The sequence below is a fragment of the Podarcis filfolensis genome, assembly GCF_964270895.1.
Source record: "Podarcis filfolensis genome assembly, chromosome: Z".
NCBI classification, from domain to species: Eukaryota; Metazoa; Chordata; class Lepidosauria; order Squamata; family Lacertidae; genus Podarcis; species Podarcis filfolensis.
The window spans coordinates 7,831,152-7,852,283 of NC_139617.1; the positions used below are offsets into that span (position 1 = coordinate 7,831,152).

The 21,132-nt window shown below is 41.8% G+C and overlaps 1 protein-coding gene and 1 long non-coding RNA gene across 13 annotated transcripts in view; one reads left to right on the forward strand and one right to left on the reverse strand.

The window, feature by feature from the left end:
- The window catches only part of AFF2 (ALF transcription elongation factor 2), a 386,246-nt gene that overhangs the window by 126,220 nt on the left and 238,894 nt on the right, over window positions 1-21,132 (forward strand). The window lies entirely within an intron of this gene.
- Window positions 1,585-15,416, reverse strand: LOC310754139. The gene is made up of 2 exons (XR_014543650.1): window positions 15,354-15,416; window positions 1,585-1,812 (listed from the first exon to the last, which is right to left on the reverse strand). It is a non-coding gene; the product is annotated as an uncharacterized lncRNA (long non-coding RNA).

The following is a 21,132-nucleotide window of genomic DNA, read 5'->3' on the forward strand; positions in this document are numbered from 1 at the left end:
CAAGTCTGACTTCTGAACTGAAAGAAACAAACTGAAACCAATTCTGAAAGCTGGCTCTGGGTGGTTCTTAACTGGCTTATGCCCATAGGGTCTCCAAGGAATAGCCCCACCAAATGCAGGAGCAGTTTCACACCTTAAAACATGCTCCCATCCTATGTGCAAACCGATTATCCATGTACAGAATCATGCAGTGCCTACATTTTGCTAGGTGCAATACGGATAATGAACAATGAAGGCATTCCCTGCCTGGCGATTGCAGTCAAATAGACAGGCACCAGTTCTTAAGGTTAAATTGCTCTTACAATAAACAACTTATAGCAGAGATGGCTCATGGAGGGGAGAAGAAAAACGGCAGTTGGTATCTCAGTAGAACCCATGGAGTGGCTCAGATTCTCATCTCTGTTACAATCAATGGTGCAGTTAGAAGAATTTAGATTTAATGGCTGGCCAGGGCAGGGGCTCTTTGCATAGTAATATGTATTACTTCACTTGTTTCAAATTGTGGTAAGAGAGCCCAGTTACATTGGGAGCCCCTACTGCATATTCTTCTTAAAGTGGTCCTTGAATCCATCCCCAGAAGTCCTGTCTTGATGGTACCACTGTCCAAATGGAATGGCTGCTATCATGTTCCTGTTCAGTCTAAAACTGGGATCCCAGCAGCTACTGTACTTCCACCCACAGACTTTGGCAGCACCCTGTGAGTTTTCTTTCGAGATCTTTAAACACACACACTGCTCAGTTTCAAAATAAGTTTGTTGTACAGTAATGCTGTCCAAGTAACACAAGGCTTAATCACACACACACACATACACCCGTCTGGGCAATCAAAACTGGCTGCAAGGCACTTTGGATCCCGATCTAACTTTCCATTACTAAAAAGGAAACACTGCTGTTTGGATAAAGAACAATCTTTAAACAACTTATCCCATAACATTATAAGAGGGGGAAAGCAGCCTTTAGAGTCAATTGCTAACATTTAATAGAATTTGTGGGGAGATTGCTTAAGGGAAAGATTCCTAGCTTGTTTTGGTGGATCCCTTTAGGAGATTGATAGGAGTTTTTCAGGGGGTGGTTTGAGGTGGGGAGGCAATGCACTGAGTGGGGAAACACTTTGCTTTTCCACTCCACCTAGTAGAGAAGCTGTGCTGACTCCTAGTAAAGTGGGAGGAGAGCATAGCTCAGCAGTAGAACATGTGCTTAGCATGCAGAAGGTCCTTGGTTCAAACCAGAGAGTCACCATCTCCCATTCAGAGAGTGACAGGAAGGTTCACAGCCTGAGTGAGAACCCTGAGACTCACTGCTAGTCAGAGTTTAGAGTACTAGTTGAGGGGGCAAAATAGCCAGACCTTGTATTAGCCAGCCACTTATCTCCATAACTATTAAGAAGACGGTAAGATGGAATATTAGGTTGTTAGTGTGTACTAGCCATATTGATTGCCCTCCTCCCATTGCTGGAGGCAGTATGCTTGGAATTTCAAACAGGGATATCACCAGTGGTGACAATTAGTAGAAAAATCAGCAGTCATATGTGTTGTTAGTGACTTTTTACACTTACATCTACAATTGCCTGTGTTTTAGCAGGTGAACATTGAAATAGGTATTTTCTTTAATATGCAAATCAGTGCTTTCCTAATTAAAATCAGCTTGACACGCTCTTAATGATATTGGCAAATTTCTGCAACCATTTGTTCCTTTTCATTTGAAGCAGTGGCTGCATAGCGCTTCTTGATTGAGGTCTTTTGAATCCAAATCGAGATGGTAGATGTGTAGCCATAAGCCTTTGGTCCACAAGTATCGTTCCAGCTGGGTTTCCTTGGAGAGAAGAGGAAGGAAATAGGAAGACTATACACAATAATTTTTGGAAGCTGAAGTTGCTGTTGAGATATACCTTTCTTACATCAGTTTTCTCAGAAGGGTTTCCTTCTAAATTAAATCTCATGTTCTATATGCTTTCCTGCTTCCTGCTCCCTCCTGCAGCTATAGCCCATAATTAGAGATGGAATAGTCCCGGGTCAAAGACTTGTTAATATTTCTGCAGCAGGGTGCCTCTCTCCAGCATCCTAGAGCTGCCCAATCAGTATGAAAGGGGAGAAGAAGCCAGGAGAAGAAGCCTTCTAACCCTTTGTGCTGATTAGAATTGTTGCTGGCATTCATATCTCTTTTGAGACACAATGGAGTGTGCCATCAGAGTTGAAGTCAAACCGCTGCGTTAGCAGCACTGAAGTGGCCTCTCTGGGGTGCAAGCCTATTTAGTGCATATAAAGATCCTGGGCTGCCCAGATGACCAAGACCCCCTTCTCTGCCTCACTGTTGTGGTCCAAAGGAAAGCAGTGCAATCCATTTGGCACCAGCTTGGCTGTAGGAGTTGCTGGAAGGAAGTGTACAAGGTGCTGTTCAACCATCTTAGGAACTCTACTCCGGATTTGCGTAGGGTTTACTCCTTAGCTTTATCTTCTCCCAAAGATATCCTGCAAGGAAGCAGATGTTTAGGATCAAAGCTTTCCTTTTCTTAGTTGGGCTATTTTCCCAGGTTGATGAGCCCATCTGCCCCTGACTTCCCTCTACAGCACCTGCAGAAACTGCCTTCTTGACCATTGGCCCCACTATTAGTCTCATCAGCCAGAGTAAAAGGAAGGGAGCCTGCCACTGAGGACTAGTTCCTAGGGTCACTTTGGAGAAGGTACATGGAAAGGACACCAAGGAAAAACTTTTTCTATAAGCTAGGCATTTAAGAAGACTGAAAACACAAGGTGCTTTGAAGAGAGTGGTGTGCAAGTTTGTTTGTTTTTTTACATACAATGGAACTTCATGGAAAACACTCCAAAGCATTTGCCCATGTATGTGCACAGAAAATAGATAGAGCTGAAAGGTAACACATAGAGATCAGCACTGATCATGGTAATACATCTCTAATTATTATTACTACAAAATTTTATTATTATTGCATAATTATAGTATAGTGTTAGAAGGCTGAGTGGCTGTGAGGGGACATAGTTGTGACTACCATGAAGGGGCCCTGAACTTCTGAATTTGCCACTACAATAATGCCCAGTGGTAGCCAACATGGCACTTGGGAGATGTTGTTGGTTGGACTGCAGCCAAAGCCCAGAGAATAGAGTTATCAGGAGTTCCACAAAGAATTTAGTTAAAAGCCCAATGTGTTTAAGAGAAATACCTGTGCTGTGAATCCATTCCCTGCCCCACCCAATAACTGAAGCCATGTGAAAATGGCAAAGCTAAACTGTCTTCCAAAATTAATAGTCACAAGATGAAAATGACATGCATTTGCGATGTTACCCCTGTGCCGCTCTACAACTGTCCTGGATGCCAGCTCTGGGGAGAATGAATGGAGGGCTTAACAAATATTAGAGCCGCTTGCATCTTCATACATAATAAACACGGCTTCTGTAAATAACTCTTTTTATCTGTCAAACATTGTAGGCGCATATGTCATGCTGATTGTCATGGGGGTCGTAAATAAACAATGGATCTGTCTGTGCACGTTGCTTGTTTTTTGTTTTAAAACATCTGCGCAGGGATAAAAATGGTAGCAAGCTCATTTTGATCATGAAATGACACAGGATGGGAAAGGTGGGCTGAACGATACTCCTGCTAGGTAGACCCCAGGCTGCTTGAACAAGCATACCCAGGGAGTATCATCTGGGTGTGAGGTCTCAGGAGCACCATAAAAGACAAAGGGATCTTTTTATAATCTGATTTTCTCAGTTAGAAGGCCCATTCAGTCTTAGGCATAGGAAGGGCGACAAGCAGACCCCTCTTGTTATATCTTTGGCTTCTTTTCCCTTCCCTATTGGTAACTTGCTTACATAAGACAGCATGCCCTGGTGGACATGTTATAGGATTCCATGCTGTTAATGGGATTCTGCTTAAAGCTCAAAGTTGGTTGTTTAAAAATGTTTCTGTGTTCTTTTGTTTACATATATGGACTGTTTGGAAGATTCTGGGTTGTATGGAACTTTGCATCTCTTTATCAGATTTACAGTGCTGGGTATTTGTGTTTGATGATTGCATAGATCGAGCTATTTTCCAGGGGTGTGTATGTGGAGAAGATCTTGGCAGTTGACATTGGTTAGAAACCAACAAGTTGAAATTCAAGAGAAATGAATGTAATGTCTTGCATTAGGTACCAGAAGAAAGCCAAAGGTGGAAGAATAGGATGGTGGAGATCTGGCTTGGCAGGAGTACCTGTGCAAAGAATCTCAGTGTCTAACAGTGCAATCCAAACTATAAGAATCCAGCACACATTACACTGGGTGCTGCTGCAGACTGAGCTGACATGAGCATGGCAGAAGGGAAATAAGTCATTAAGGGAGAGTTTGATATACATAAGCCTTTTTGCCATTATATCTCCCACTGGGTTGCTAGTTCATGGGAGTAAGTATTGCTGTGCCCTGCCGTGCCCTGCCCTCCTGTACTACACCCCCAGCACTCACCTTTTGGGGAACTTACCCCAGCCTTGGCTGATCTGGCTTTGGCTGAGCCTTGGCTGAATCAGGATGAAGAGCTTTAGCCAGCATAGCCAGAGATCCACCTAAATAGCCCACCTCATCCTCACAGATCTAGGGTTTGATCTGTTCCATTAGCTGATCACAAGGTGAATATGAGCCAACAATGTTACGTTGCTATATATTTAAAAAAGCCAATGCACTCCTAGGAGGTTGTATACCAAGGTTGTAACTAAGTCATATTTGGAATAGACCCATCAAAATAAGCAGACGTAAGTTATTCGTGTTCATTGATTTCACGGGGTCTAGTGTGAGTATGACTTAGCTACTAACTATTGGGTGTATTGAACTTGTACTGACAGTAATCTCATTGAAATTAATGAACCTAAGATAGCCATCTCCATTAATTTCAACGGGTCTGCTCTGAGTATAACCTAGGGCTTGTCTACACTTCCACATGTGCCTAGAAAGCATGGGTTAAAGTGGTTTGCCACTTGACCTATACCTTCTAGGAATGGGTCAATGTGGTTTTGCCCTTCCCCAACTCCTTTCCAGTGGAAAACAAACTAAGTAGGATGATGAAGGATCTTGGAAAAGTCTTATAAGGAGTAGATACTAGTATGGATGTAAGAGGATGTTGTTTTCCATTATGCCCTGTATTTGCTGCATGCAGCACTGTTTCTCTTCCACTGCAGTTTGTCTTCCACCCAAAATAACATTGAATGTCTTGCTGTCTTTTGTGGTGAAATATGGTTATCATTGCATTATTCCACCCTGTTTGTTTCATGCAAAGGAAACACAATGCAAATAGTGGGAGAGTAATCAGTTATGTGTTATTTGTGAACTGAAACAACAGCATTGATTGCCAATTATGTTTGCTGGATTGGATTCCATTCCAGATATGGGACATTTCTGTTCCTATTTCTGTCTTTGTTGGAATTAACTGGCATCCTTAGTTGCAAGAGCTGGATATATTTAGTCTGGAAAAAAAGATTACAAGATATGATAGCAGTTTTCAAATATTTGAAGGCCTGTTGCACAGATAATTTCCTGTTGAGATTTAGGCTCTCAGCACCTTTTACCCCAATGTGGAAGTGGGGGACACCTTAGGATGGTCCACCCCCCAAGGCTGATAGATCCAATGCTTTTCCAGATGACCCTGGGGGATTTTCCCGTTCATACGACTGGCGTTCCAGTTGAAACTCTGGATGACCTCTGGAACATCTGAATGGCTTGGACTGTTGACCTAATGGCCCCTGAGCTCCCTCATTTCATGAAGCCTGCTTGGCTCTCTGGTATATTCCAGAACTTATGGCAAGGAAACAAACATGCCTCAAACATGAATGGAGCAAAACTGTGGTTGAATGCAATCAAACACTTGGGAGGGCTCATAATCGAGCCTACCTACTTGCAGTGAAGACAACAAAGAAGGCATACCTTGCTGCCTCCATTCCATCACCATTGGTCCCTCCAGCAGAGCTTTTCTGAGTAGTGCAGACCATTTTACAGTCCGGCCCAAAGGAGGTGTCAGAACTGACTGCTTTTCCCCATATGAACCAACCCACACCCTGTGATCATCATCTGAGGCCCTGCTTTGTGTGTCCCCTCCAAGAAAGGTCAGGAGGGTGGCAACATGAAAGCAGGCTCCTCGTTGGTCAGATCCTGTCCCAATGGAGGCTTGCCGACATATCTTTAGGTGCCAGGCGAAAATGTCCTTCTACGATCATGCCTTTGGCTGATAAAACAATCAATGTGTTTCTGGGAGGGGGATTTTTAGTTTGCATTTGTTGTTTCGTTATGTATTTTGTGTTCTCATTTTGTATTTTTATATTGTGAGCTGTCCTTTGATCTTTGGATGAAGGGCAGTATGCAGATTTAAGAAAGAAAGAAAGAAAGAAAGAAAGAAAGAAAGAAAGAAAGAAAGAAGATTTTGGACAGATGTCTGTCAGGGATGCTGCTGTTGCATTCTGCATTGCAGATCCTGCATTGAGCAGGGGTCAAACTATGTGACCTCCAAGTTTCTTCCAGCTGTTTGAATCTTATTATTCTAAGGATCAAGCTACACATTAGGATTCATGCGTAGCAGGTAGCTACGCCTCTTGTTTTTCTCAAATAAATTACAACTGCAGGAAGTGTGATGGTTATCAGCAACATGAGCACACAGGGGCAAGAGGTTTATCCCTTTCCCCTCCAGCCATTAACCCCCCCCCCCACTCAGGAATCACCCCTGCCCAACTACTAGGCATAGTAAAAAATAAAAATGGTGCTAATAGGATTTTTGTTTCTAAACATTGTAGGTGCACAGGGTGACAATTTCGAGGGGCCGTTGGGAGGTCATGAATGGCAAGAGGAATGTAAGAGAATTTTGATGAAAAACAGAAGCAGAAGCAAAAATTGCCAATGTTGGCTTATACATGGAATTGAGAGTCCACCCCCTGCAATGCAGGAATCTTTTGCCCAATGCGGGGCTCAAACCTATGACCCTGAGATTAAGATTCTTGTGCTCTACCGACTGAGCTATGCTACACCTCCCATGTCCAGAACAGAAATCAATCCAGTAAATACGATTGGCATTTGCTGTTGTTGCTTTCAGTCTGCAAATGATACATAATTGATTATATCCCCCCCCTTGCAGTGTGTTTCCTTTACATTGAAATGAATAGGATGGAATAACATAATGATGATGCAACTTACATAATTTACATAATTAATTACATGAGTTATTTCAGTTTTCCATTATGCCAGACAATAAGACATAACATAATTTTTTTTTAATAGCAGAAGTCAAACCGCAGTGGAGCAGAAGCAATGCTGCCTATATTGAATATGGGCCAGAATGAATAATGATGCCTTCTTACATTTCTACCAGAGTAGACTTTCTGTGTTCTGTGATCCTGGCAATATTTGGCCTCCCCAACCCCTGGGCCAGAGATGAAACTGCTACATATCATGCCATGCATTAAAAAAGAAATGCTTTGTACCTAGATGATGATGCACTCTTTTATGATTTGTTCCATTTTCCATTTCCAAATGCTCAGGTGTAACAGCTTCATAGAGTCAGTTAGTGTAGTGGATACACTTGGATCAATGAGACCCATATTAGGGCTTTCCATCCAGCCCTTGGGTCCCTAATGTACCTCACATATTGTTGTAGGGATGAAATGCAGGCAGGGGGCGGGGCAACCCCCCATGAATTTTGTTGGAGGAAAGATAGTCTACAAGTGTGTTAGAGTGGGTTGATGAAATTCATTTCGGGGGACTGTAGCTATTTTCAGGTGGGAAGTGTAGGATAAAACTTGCTTTGATGCAATGGCATCAAATGAATCAGGATGAACGCTCATTAAATAGCTGACATTGTCTATTCTCCCCTCAAACAAATCAGGATGAAAGCTCATTTAGCAGGTCATCTGGAAGTGACCTTTGAATTCCATGACTGGGATTCTCCTTCTCTCTCTCTCTCTTTAACTGAAAGTAGTGGTGTGAGAGATCCAGATTGGGATTGTGACACAGGGGTTAGCCATTTAATTCTGCCGGCAATCCCTCCCTACTTAACCCCCGCCCCCTGGGCAGGAGAAAAAAAAGCATTCCTGTTAGCATCCTGGGTTGAAATATCAGTACAGAGTAAGAGTTGCACTTGGAAAATTAGTGCCAGAGAAAAGGGCTGAATCTATTCACCCTGCATAATGAGCCTGATCTGGGTCTATCAACCATGGCTGGGGCAGTATGCCAGCATACATCCAGTTCTTTCATGCCAGTTTTGTGGGGAAATCATGGGGGAACAGAAATATGCATGTGCGGAAAGGATTGGGGAGAATCCCCATTGTCCAATGACTGTCATTGCTGTGGCACACCAGGCCCACTGGTGTGAATGTAATTTAGCATGACATGGTAGTACATTGGTCAGAAAGCAACAGTTAACTAACACAACAGGTACTACAGTGTGAAAAGAACATTAGGACATGGGACAGAACTGCTAGCATTATAATCAGGAAAACAAATGCAGTATTTCCCATGTTTGAATATACCCCATGCCATTCCCCAACATGTGTACACCTTATATCATTACAGGCAAAGCCCATTGTGGCATCTAGGAATGCAAGCTTTGATTGCGTAAATTCCAGATAGTTCTGTAAACAAGTAAACTACAAGTTACTTGGAAAGCTAAATATTTGCACCTGAGGTTTTGAGTTGCTGGGTGTCCCATACTTTTTCTTCTATTTTAAAGTATCTAAACTGGACATCCATTGGCTCTTGAGAAGCAATGTTCATTATAATTTGTCTCATCAGGCTAGGTAATTGCTTTCAACTAGGTAATCGCTTTCAACTTCTGTCAGCACTCTTGCTCTTAACAAAACCCACAAGTATCCTGCCTTCCCAATCCTTTCTGCTAAACTATTCACTGATTTCAACATGGCTTCTTTGATGTGGCTCCTTTGTATTTCATCCTGATACAGTTAGCGTTCCATATATATAATCCACGATTTTCCTCTCTCGGTGAGGAAAAGTGGCACTCAGCCTTCTGTGCCTGTTAAGGGAGATGTACATTTTTAATTCAGCACATGCTTACCAATTGGCTGCCTCTATCAACTGGGTGAGACTTCAGAAACAAATTCAGAGCCTCCCTTCTTACTATCAGAGTCCAATTCAGCAAGACGTATCCCCCATTGTTGAGAAAATTTCCATATTTAAATAATTTTTCACCAAAAGGTGAAAAGTTCTGAATTCTCTGAATCCTCACAAGCATAGCCAGTGGCCAAGGAAGATGGGAGTTGTAGTTCAGCAACATCTAGAGGACCAAAGGTTCCTGACACCTGGCCTAAATGAACCTACCCATGCATCTCAGAAGCACCAGTGCACCAGGAGCTGATCTGCTTATGAACCTGATCTGATGTGCAACATGTAGAGATGCAGTTAGGGTCTTCTCGGGGATTGTACCCAAGCTGTAGAACTTTTTACGCTGGGAGGCCCAGTTGACTTTCTCCCTAAGAGGCAGCAAGTTAAAACACGAATGCGAGCATTTTATTAGTTTGGCTTTATACTGTTTGCTGACATATGACAACTGCTGTTTAGAGCACATGGGGGGGGGGAATTTGCCACCAGCCAACTTCAATCCCCAGGTCACCCATCAACAAGTTCTAATGCCATACCTGGGACTCCATCCTTAGACATGCTTTACATGAATTTGTGATGGGGTTGTGGGAGGCTGGAGGCTCCAGGCTGCCATTCTTTACTTTTAATGAATATGTTTGGGTTTCCTCCAAAATTAGTAATACTCAAAGTATATCTATTGAAGTTAATGGCCACAACAAGCTAAGGACCATTAATTTAAATGGGTCTACCTTGGACCTAACGGTCAGGGGTCCCTTTACCTTTACTTCTACCCTGAATAAAAGTTAGTTGGGTACAGCTCTTTGACCTGGAGACCCGGAGCTGCCCTGTCAGGCAACCATCCTATGCACTGTTATATCCTCCTAATCATCAGACCCTGAAGACATTATGTGGGATTCTGGGACTTTCTCAACAATGCCATCAGCAGTGAATAACCTTTTCTAAGGGGAAGCTGCAGTCATGGTCCATGTTCCTCATCTGCAGTTAACAAGTTGATTAACTGAAGCAAATAATTGTTTAGTGAGTCCTTATTTAGCATAGATCCGCACTGTAAAAGGACCAACTACCTGTTCAAAAAGAAACAGCATCTCAGTTTTTTCCGTGGTGTTTATGTTGCCAAAAGCTGTTGTGTGTAACATAGCCCCCTTTCTCTTTGACATTGTCTGATAAATCACTGATAAATGGCACATTAGAGAGCATAAGAAACATCTACAGAATTGCCCAGCCAGTTCGAAACAGCCCCACTAGAAAGAGGATTCCAATGCAGACACCTCCTGATAATGACATTTCCATAGGTGCTTAAGTTCAAATTAACTGTTCTAAAAACCCAAATTAGAGTCAAAGATGATGCGAGCCAATTTACTCAGCACAACAATCATGGGCAATGAAAAGTGTTCTGCTAGATTGCTGCTTAAATCGTATCACCGTGGCTGCCTCGGTGGGAGAGCAGTACAGAATAATAATCGCTGCCGGCTAAATGTAATTTAATTATTAGGTTTTTGCATTGGTTAGCTCTTGCATTGTTTAAAAGGAAACTCCCCCCACCCCATCTTCTACCAGGTGTGCAATGCATGGCCACTGTTAGAAATCTTTGAGAAACTGTGGCAGGAGGAATAATAAGTGGCAGATCTAATTGTAGCACTTAAATGAGATGTGGGCTAATAGTTGAACACTGAAGGTGGCCCAAGGATGGTGATTCTGTTTCCACCCAAATGGATGATGTTGACATTTTGTTCTTCCACTGTTAGCTCTTCGAGACAGACAACAGGACCCAAAGCCAAGCTGGTATGCCATTGCAGTTGGGCATGTATGCAAAATATTTCTTGCACAAAGTGTTTCTCTATCATGGATCTTTTCGATTTCTCAAAAACCTTATGGGAGAGGACGCTACAGTTCACATTTTGAGAGCGTGGATCCAAACTCATTGCTTCCCTAAACAACATACAATATTGGGTGGGATTTATAGTTGAATACAAATTCTCCTTCTGATTTGCTGGTGGCAAAATGATTGTGGAGGTATTGATCTCACTTATTCTTTTCCAGTCTATAGATGTACCCCACCCCCAATTAAGCAATAGTTTGGAAGCAGACCCTTCCTCTCAAAAAAGAGTAAATTCTCATATAATTTCTCAGAATACTTTTTTCCCTGAGAAATTTCAAATCAGTTCTGGTTTCTCTGGTCTGCTCCAAGCGTACATGCGTGTGTGAGAGGGAGAGATGATGAGGAATGTCACACTTGTGTGTGTACACACAGGAAACGGTGGGCTAGAGGACTATCAGTGCTAGCTGTCAACAGAGAAACAACATGGAGGGGGGGGGGAATAGGTCAGAGCGACTTGCCTGCTCTTTACACTGCCATGGTTGATTGGTTATTCTCATCACCCTTTGTTTAAAATCATTTTGGAATTAATTGGCGTTCATTAGCATGAGCCTTTGTAGCAGAGTTGCAGAAACAGTCATTAATGTAGCTAATAAACATAAAAAAGAATGGGGAAAATATCCTATTACCAGGTCCCTACAGGCTGTTAACTAACATTTTGAATACGAATATATAAACATAAATTAAACATTTTTATGAAGTGCTAAGAGTGTGAGGATTTAGCAAAACATCCTGCGGTAAAGTAATACCTTGAAATGCTTGATATAATATCTACACAGATACACACACCCTGCAACAAGGGCTACTAGGCAATGCCCATTAATATGATACTTCAGATAAGATACATGGGTTTCTTCGGAAATTTTGGAACACCAGTGTGGTCCATCATCCCAAACAAGGGAGATGAGAAAGTGTAAGGAGTGGGTTCTAATCACTGCCAGCAACGAGTTGATGACAATGATAGACTCAGTGTAGCAGCAACTTAGTATGCTTGCAAAACAACCCCAATTGCTTATTTATTATTGAACTTTAGACTTTTATTGAATTTTCGACTAAAAATGTCTCTGAATGAGTTGCAGAAAAGAATGTTGTATTAAACCATTACTTTTTAATCAGTGCAAACCACACAATTAAAAATCAATATTAAAAAAAATCTAAAGCAGGTGCCCCTAGCTCCCTGGATGTGATGGAGTCCAAGTATTATCAGCCCCAGCCAGTTTGCAAGCTTCCTGGGGCATCCATTTGGCCACTGTTCACCTAGTGGCTCAGTTGGTAGAGCATGAGACTCAGTCTCAAGGTCATGGGTTTGAGCCTTGGGCAAATGATGCCTGCCTTAAAGGGGGTTGGACTAGATGACCCTTACAGTCCTTTCTGGCTCTATGATTCAATGACTAGGTGGTCTTTTGGCCTGATCCAGCAGGGCTCTCCTTAGGTGTGTAGCAAATGGTCAGGGATAATGGAACTTGTAGTCTAGTAAACTCTGGAAAGTTACTGGTTGGAGAAGATGGAGCTAAAGTGAAGTTTAAAACAACAGAATTAAGGGATCACCCTGCCTCTTATATATGCCTATTTGATTTCTTCAGTCTGTGGCACCTGCCACATACAAGGAATTGTTCCAGTAGTGCTATAGCACATGGGCTTTGGAACTCTCTGCCTATTGACATTAGGCATTGACATTGACATTAGCCAGGCACCCTCACTATATTATTTTAGATACCTGTTGAAAACATTTTTATTTCAGGAAGTCTGTCCTTGACACATGATTTAATTATTTATGTTTGTTTTAGTGATTTTTTCTTTGTTATTAATTATGTATATTTGCTCAGTTGGTTTGTGGATTTCACCTATGCTTTAGCTATCATTTTCTTCATACACCAGTGACTTTTTGATCAAGCAGCTTATAAGTTTTCAAATAAATAATGCTAAATAATTTAAACCCACTTTGAGATTATCATTATATTTTAAGATGGCTGTGTGAAGGCTAAATTACTCATCTGGTGAGCTTGAACTTGTCTGTCATGATGAGTGACTCTGGTTCTTTCATGTGTGTGCAGATCATCTGCAAATAAGGTCAAGCCTATCAAAATGTATTATGCAAATTGACTTTGATTCATTGGCCCTGCAACCCACTCAGTCCTCTCCCAGTGCCACACTGGGCACGTTTCCCACAGTCCTCTGAATGTTGGAAGAGCCAGGGCAGATAAAAGAAGTACTTCTTCACCCAGTGCATAGTTAAACTATGGAACTCACTCCCATGGGAAGCAGTGATGATCACCAACTTGGATTAAAAGGACTTCAATTTTTTTTGGAGGACTATGGCTATGTCCCGGGTGCCAGGAGTTGGGAGTCGCAGGTGGGCAGAGAGCTGTTGCACTCATGTCTGACTTGCACTCTTTCCATGGGCATCTGGCTGGCCACTGTGAGAAGAGAATGCTGAACTAGATGGGCCATGGACCTGATCTAGCAGGGCTTTTCTTAAGTTCTCTGGTTCAGAACTCCAAAACACATAAAACTCATGTGTGCAAACAGGAGGCCAGCTGTCCAATCATATACATGTCTTTCCCAGAATAAAGTTCCTTTGATTTTAAAGAACCTTACTCTCAGGAAAGTAGATATAGGATTGCAACCTGAACTGAGGGTTTTAATATTAATATTTCCCCCCACACCACAGAACTCCAGACCTTGTTAGACTCCAATTCCCATCAGCCCCAGCCAGCATGGCCAGTAATCAGGGATTATGGGAGTTGAATGTCGATACATAACATAATCTCTATACAATAAAAAAATCAAAACAGTTATACATATACAATTATAGTAAGAGGAAATACACGAGGGCGTGTTTTGTAGAACAGGCATGGTACAACTTTTAAAATAATTGAGAAATAAGGGAAATATGAATACATGGTTGTAGCATCAATAGACATGGCACAATCATGGCTTCTGGTCCCGCCTTCCTTAATTGAGGCAGCCCCCACAACAGCAGGGGTTCATCAGCAAACAAAAAACAAGGATGACAGAAGGTAAATCATCCTTTCAAATTCCCCCCGGGGATGGGGAGAATGGGTTTCACTCACAGTTCGTCTCGGTACCTGGCTCCCACTCCGGCATGGAATGTGGGAGGCACTGAGTGCAAAAGCACTTCGCCTGGCAAAAACCCTCCTATTCTGCCATTAAGAAACAAATGTTTTCCATTTTATTGGATCTTTAATTGGCTTTAAAGTACCAGCGTGTGATGGGAAAGGGTTGCAACAACATATTGCAGAAGATACTAACTACATAGATCAAAAGTTTGACCTGAGATAAGATTGTCTTCAGTGTGAGAGTTGGTTGGGGAGAGGGAAGCCCAGGGTTTGTTTGTTCTAAGATTCTTTTATATATTTATGATTCGGCCACCCCTTCCAGAATATAAGATAAAAATATATTTACAAGTGAGGAAGGGACATTGGAGTAATATTGATATTAACAAGCAAAAATGGAAACTTCATGTGATCTGAAATGAAAAAAGGAGGGGGAGGGGAAGCTCAAGTATGACAATGTTGGAAAGACAGAGTAATTCTCCTCACCTCCATTTAAAAACAACAGACAAGGAAAAAGAGACTGAGATTTGTGTGTGCTACCGATGGAATATAATCTAAGATAAACTTTAATTGGGCCATAAATCTCTTGCTGGAATGAAAAGAATTTTGGGGCTGTGATAAGAACCTGCAGAGATTCTAGGAAGTAGAAAGCAGTATTAAATCTTCCGTGCGTTCAAAAACTGCCCACCTTTTCCTAGGCTGAGGGAAAGATGGCTAAGACCTGTAACATGTTCTACTAGTGAGACAGAATGGTTTCTAGCAGACTGTTACCTGTTCTGAGACATCAAAGCAAGGGATGGAAAGATAAGATCTCTGAGAAACTTAGAGATTCAGTTCCGCTCCAAGCCACGAAGGTAGAAAACAACAGCTTGGAAGTGAAAGAGACAACATCATATATGGACAGAAGGAATCTCCATGGATATAACAGTTATCACATGCAGAACAGAATAAAGATAATAGTTTGAGTTCCTCACTTGAAGCTTTATAAATTTATATATTGTAACATTATGAATGGAAATCATTAATTATGTAGCTGTTGACTAAGGGATTATTATAACTGAAATGTAGCTGACATTAATTAAGATTATGGAATGCAGTGGTATAAAATTGGAATTGCATCCAAACCACCATGCAGGGAGCCACTAACTAAAATGTATTAATTGGAAGTTGGTTGGCATTTTGATAATTGTATAATTTTGGAAGTATACTCTTCCACTCTGAAAAATGAAAAAGCAAAACAGCCCTACCTCAGCTGGTAGAGCATGGACTTGATGACCCTCATAGTTCCATCCAACCCCACAAATGCTGTGATTCTATGATCACCTTTATATCCTGCTCTTCTTCTTGAGAGTTCTGATGACATTCATGAAGCCCTCCATATTTTATCAGCACAACAACATTCTAGCCTGGGAGATAGTGATTGGTCCAGTGTTATCCAATGAATAAGCAGGAATAATGGGAGTTGTAATCCAATGACATCTGGAGAGTATTATTACACTGACAACGCCTGCCCCACACTGTCCCAGAAATTACATATCTGAAAGTCTCAGTGCATAATATACCATGTCTATTTGTCACAGACCACTTATCCACTTTTACAGGCCAATCAACAGAATAAAAACATTAGAACTGAAACAGGAATCAAAACTGGGTGAAAACTATTATTATTATTATTATTATTATTATTATTATTATTATTATTATTTAACTTGTACAATTAAAATCCAGTAAAAGAGGGGGGAGGAATAGTAAAATGCACTGTAGCCTTGAGTCTTACTTATGGAGTGGCAGAAATAAAGCATTTCAGTCATCCCTAAACAATGAAAAGTGGTCCAGTGCTGGGCCTTTTATCCCTTTTAATTTATTTCTGATGCTACGCGTGCAGTTCCTGACTATCTTTTGTGAGTCGTAATAAAATAGCCGTGGTGCAATTCTGCATGTATGTCAAGCAGTGCGTGACCTGATATGCAAATTTAATACCAAGGTGCCAAAACGGAATTCATAATGTTTCACATCTACTGAGCTGTTTAAAGCAGTTTTGAAATCAATGAATATGTAATATGAAGGTGATAAGACCTAAATAAAAACCCTATTTATCTACTATGAAAAAGTATTTATACACAGAATGTTTAGCACAGGCAGAAAAATGGACAGAGTTTCCAATTATGCGGTTTGCATAAACAAATGCTAAATCATGTGCTTGGAATAAATAGCTGCTCAGCGACTTCCTTTGCATTATATACATTCAGATGCTGGAAATTTTTACCAGTGTATCGCCTTGTTTATATGTATATAAACCAAACCACTCAAATGAAAGAGCCTTTGAAGGCAAAAGCTCTTTGAGGTCACTCATTTATTTTTAATTTGGAGTATATGGGGTGCTTCATTACAGGTTTGTGTTACAGGTTTCCAGGTTATTAAAGATCAGTGAAATAAGACACACTTTTATGAAGTCTTGCAGTTCATGATAAAATGAGAGGCATAAATTCAACTGACAGCAACAAATAAATAACAAGTGTTCCGATGCATTGCATCTGTTTACCATAACATTTTTAAAAGAAAACTTTTTTTTTATTTTAAGATGAACAAGAAGAGTACTTCGTTTTCTGATATCTTAGACTGACTCAATTAATTGGACATCTCTGGTGGTGTTCATACTGCTATTTCTCTCTTTATATTCCTGGAGCTGGAAGTTCTGTCCATCTGCAGCAGCAGCAAAACTGCTGTCTCTTCCTCTCAGGCTTTATGTCCTTCCTGCTTCTTCTCCAAGTTAGTCCAAATATGCGTTAGCATGTGATAGGATTAACTTCTGGCCTCCATCTCGACCACGTGAGAAAACTTTACTTACAATGGCTTTGTTTCCCATTAGGAAGAAACCTTAAGTTTTCTTTATCCTTTCAACTAGCCATCTTATCAGACTATCTCTTTCTGTAGTATATTGACCAAACACCAACCGTTCATAATGCCTTGCTTAATTTCCTACAATGAGTTTGTTATGACAGATAGGAAACGGGATCTATGTATAGCTATGGTGGGTATTCTTTGACCTTCCAGCTGCTTCCAGCTGTTGCTGGGCTACAACTCCCAGCAACCACAAACATTGACCGTTCTGACTGGGATCCATGAGAGTTGTAGTTCAACAACATCTGGAGGGTCCCAATTTGGGAAGGCTGGTACACCTGCCTGGTTGCCTGTAGGACAAGAATAGGGACACCTGGCACCTTACAGATGGCTACCAACCCTGGCTATTGGCTATGCTGGCTGGGCATACAAATTTGGAGGCCAACAAAATCTGGAGTGCCACAGTTTTCCTGAGGTATACTGTGGGCCATTCAGCTTATAGTCATTTCACTGAATTGACTCTACAGATGTCTTCTTTTAAATGTGACTTTTCATGCAACCTCCCAAAGACCTCTCAAACCATAGTGGCAAAATCCTGCAAACAGATCAGTGCTACTCAAAGAGGATGGATGCCAGGCTCATTGTCATAAATGTGCCTGCTTCCATACACTGAACCAATGCAAATATGAGACTTGAGTGTATGTGATGTGTATGTCTCCACCCCCATCATTCAGCCCAGACACTGAGATCCAGTTCTGAGGGCCTTCTGGTGGTCCCCTCACTGGAAGAAGTGAGTTTACAGGGAACCAGGCAAAGAGCCTTCTCAGTAGTGTCAGATGTCAAGGAGATAAACAACTATCTGACTTTCAGAAGGCATCTGGAGGCAGCCTTGTATAGGGAAGTTTTTAATGTTTGATGACTTACTATGTTTTAATTTGTTGGAAGCTGCCCAGAGTGGTTGGGGTAACCCAGTCAGGTAGGTTATGTATATTAAACACATATACAAGACTGCCACCTTTGCTTGCTCCATTCCCTAGCCCTGCCTACCCCTTTGCCTGTCCCTCACACCTGACCAACACCCACCCTTTTATGCCCCAAGTCCCTCCCCTCTCATGCCAAGTCTCACTCCCTTTTAAGAGGAGTTTTAAGCAATTGAATGAAGCTGTTTCTGAACTGTTTTTCTGTTTTAAAAATACTCATTGCTCTCTTGCTAGACATCATTATTGTCATTACAAATCCTTGATTTGAAAACTGTCCCTTTTAAAATAATTACTTGATTAGTTGAACAGCAATTAATAATGATACAAGAGAGCAAGGGAGCTATTCTCAGTTACAACGTCCAGCAGACTGAAATTGTTTGGAAGCATCAGCAATGCCTGGCATACAGCAGACTGAGATCCATCACAACAGAAGCCTGGATCTCTGTCCTGAGAGTAGAAATAATTACATCCTGATTGACCTTTGCACTTGCTGTGAAAGTTAAGAAACACTTAAAAGGGAGGGGGGAACCACAGGCATTTGCAGACAAATTCCAGTTGAGCCAAAGGGCAGCATTGAGTCAGTTCTGGCACATTGTGAACAATGGGGTTGGGCAATGAGCTGTTGACCCTGCTATCTTGAACCCTGTTGAGGTTTCAAAGCTTGGATGGAATGACATCCCAGCAACCTCCCTTCCCAGAGATTTGGGATAATGGTTATTAGGAAGCTGATAACCGCCAACAGCATTCTTTATTGTGAGTAGCTACTACTATTGTGTTTCTGCCCCTGTTACTTCAACATCTGCTGGATGTATTCTACCAGGTATTCTTTCTGGCAACTATACTGGAAGAAGCTAGATGGAAATAGCAGCTATCTTTGCAATAGAATAACTTGAATATTTTGCCATTCTTGTGTAAACAGACCTGAGGCTGGCAAATTAGCATTTAATATTCTCGGCGAAAGGGGTGCAGCTTCTCAGTGGAGCTGCTCTCTTTCTCATTTCTCTTTCTCATTCCTCCTTTTGAAGTCTGTCCAAAGCAACTTAAAGGAGCGTTTGACTGGTGTATTGAAGGTATAACTATTGTTGGGGTCTACAGCAGCAGTTCCCAAACTTTTTGTCCCCCCCCATCGACCACTTGAAAATTGCTTGTGGTCTTCAGGTACTATTTAACAGATTTTCCACCTGATGTAGCAATTGTAATGAGCTGTACTAGACGCTGTGTGATTTTAAATTGTATTATTATGGCTTCTTTTATTTCTTATATGGTATTTTACTGTATTACAATTTGCTTCCCATAGAATTCAAATGGTAATACAATAAAATACAATATCGGAAATAGAAAGCAATAAAGATGCAGTTAAAAATCAATATGAATATTTAATTTGGACATGCTGCGGCCCATCTGAACAAAGCTTGTGGGCCACTGATGGCCCACAGACTACAGTTTGGGAAACCCCCAATTTAAGGTGAAAAAAAGGTTGTAGGACCAGTGCTAGCTCCAAGTTTTGGAGTGCCTTCTGGTGAGCTTCCTTTATGGGCCTCCTCCTCACCACTTCTGTTTTCTGGACTAGCGTGAGAGGCAGATGAAAAAGTGGGTTGCAATGCTGGAGAGCAAGGGCAGGTCCAAAGGGGCTCCTGTCCAGTGCCCCTCCCCGTTGCTGGGCATTGAGCTAGTGGCAAACACCCAACCATGTCGACTCTTGGGACTGGCCATTTTTTTGGGGGGGGATTGTCCACTGTCACTGCCATCATGACAACCTTGCTCATACCAGGCTCCCTCTAGCACAAGAACACCATAAGAAGCCAGTCTACCTAGTTCAGTTGGATGAAAACAAATCTGCCTTTCCAACAACAGCCAGGCTGATGCTTTCAGGAAATCTGCAGGCAGAACAAAATGGCATCAATCCTCCACTGTATTTTGACCCTAAAATTTGGTATTCTGAAGTAGAATCATAGAATTGTAGAGTTGGAAGGAATCCCAAGGGTAATCTAGTCCAACCCCCTGCAATTCATGAATCTCAACGAGATCATACATGACAGATGGCCATCCAACGTCTGCTTAAAAACCTTCATGGAAGGAGAGTACCTCACCTCTTATGGGAGTCAGTTTCACTGTTCCATTCTTCCTAATGTTTAGTTGGAATCTCCTTTCTTGTAATTTGCATCTGTTGTTTCTAGTACTACCCTCCAGACCAGGGAGAAAACAAGCTTGCTCTGTCCTCCATGTGACAGCCCTTTGGATATTGGAAGATGGCTATTGCATCTCCTCTTTTCCATGCTTAACATACCCAACTCCCTCAACCATTCCACATAAGGCTTAGTTTCCAAACCCTTGATGATCTTGGTCACCCTCCTCTGCACCTGTTCCAGCTTATCAATATCCTTCTTAAACTGTGGTGCCCAGAACTGGCCACAGTTCTCCAGGTAGGGTCTGACCATAATTCCTCTGAACATGGAGGGTTCTCCTTGGCTGCCATAACTAATAGGCATTTATAGCGGCCTAGCAGTTATATTCCCAGACCTCCATGATTCTGTCTTCTAAAGCCATCCAAATTCTGTAAATGAACTACCAAATCTTTGAAGAAGGGCCTTTCTTGCTTGCTTGCTGTTTCTGAACCTACTGCCAGTAAAGATAGGATCAGGGTTTTGCTTCTTACAGACTATGGGTGGAGAATGTATGCTTCTCCAGATGATGTTGGATTACATATCCCATCATACCCAGTTATTGTCCATGCTGGCTTTGGGTTGATGGGAGTAGGAGTCCCACCATACTGATGGGCCACAGATTTCATGATCCCTGCTTTAGGCAGAACTTTGCCATTCCCCGAAAATAGCATTTTGCCTTGAACTGAGCAATTCATTTGATTAATTGATTGGTATTGGTCAGCCTGGGGAATAGAAGAAGCCAAGTAAAGTACAAACAATGTAAAAATGAAATCAATTTTACAAGAAAAGGGAAGAAAAATACACTGAAAGTATTACAAAAAGCCATGCTATAATATAGTGATTGACTGAAGATAAGAATATATCTGCTAAATGAATATCTGTTTCTATACTGTGCCTAGCAGCTGGGCTGGCTGCAGAGAATGTAGCTCAGTGCTAGGTGCTGCCCAGGGGAAGGGTCCAGTGATTTGTGGTGTACTGTGCCACCCATAAGGCAGCAGCCTTGGGATGGAGGAAGAGTAAGTGTCTGGGAGATCAGAGGTGAGAGGAAAGGCGGTGTGGAAAGAGTTTCAGGAAGGCACAGAGGTGGAAGAAATGGTCCCAGAGAGAGTAGGGCTG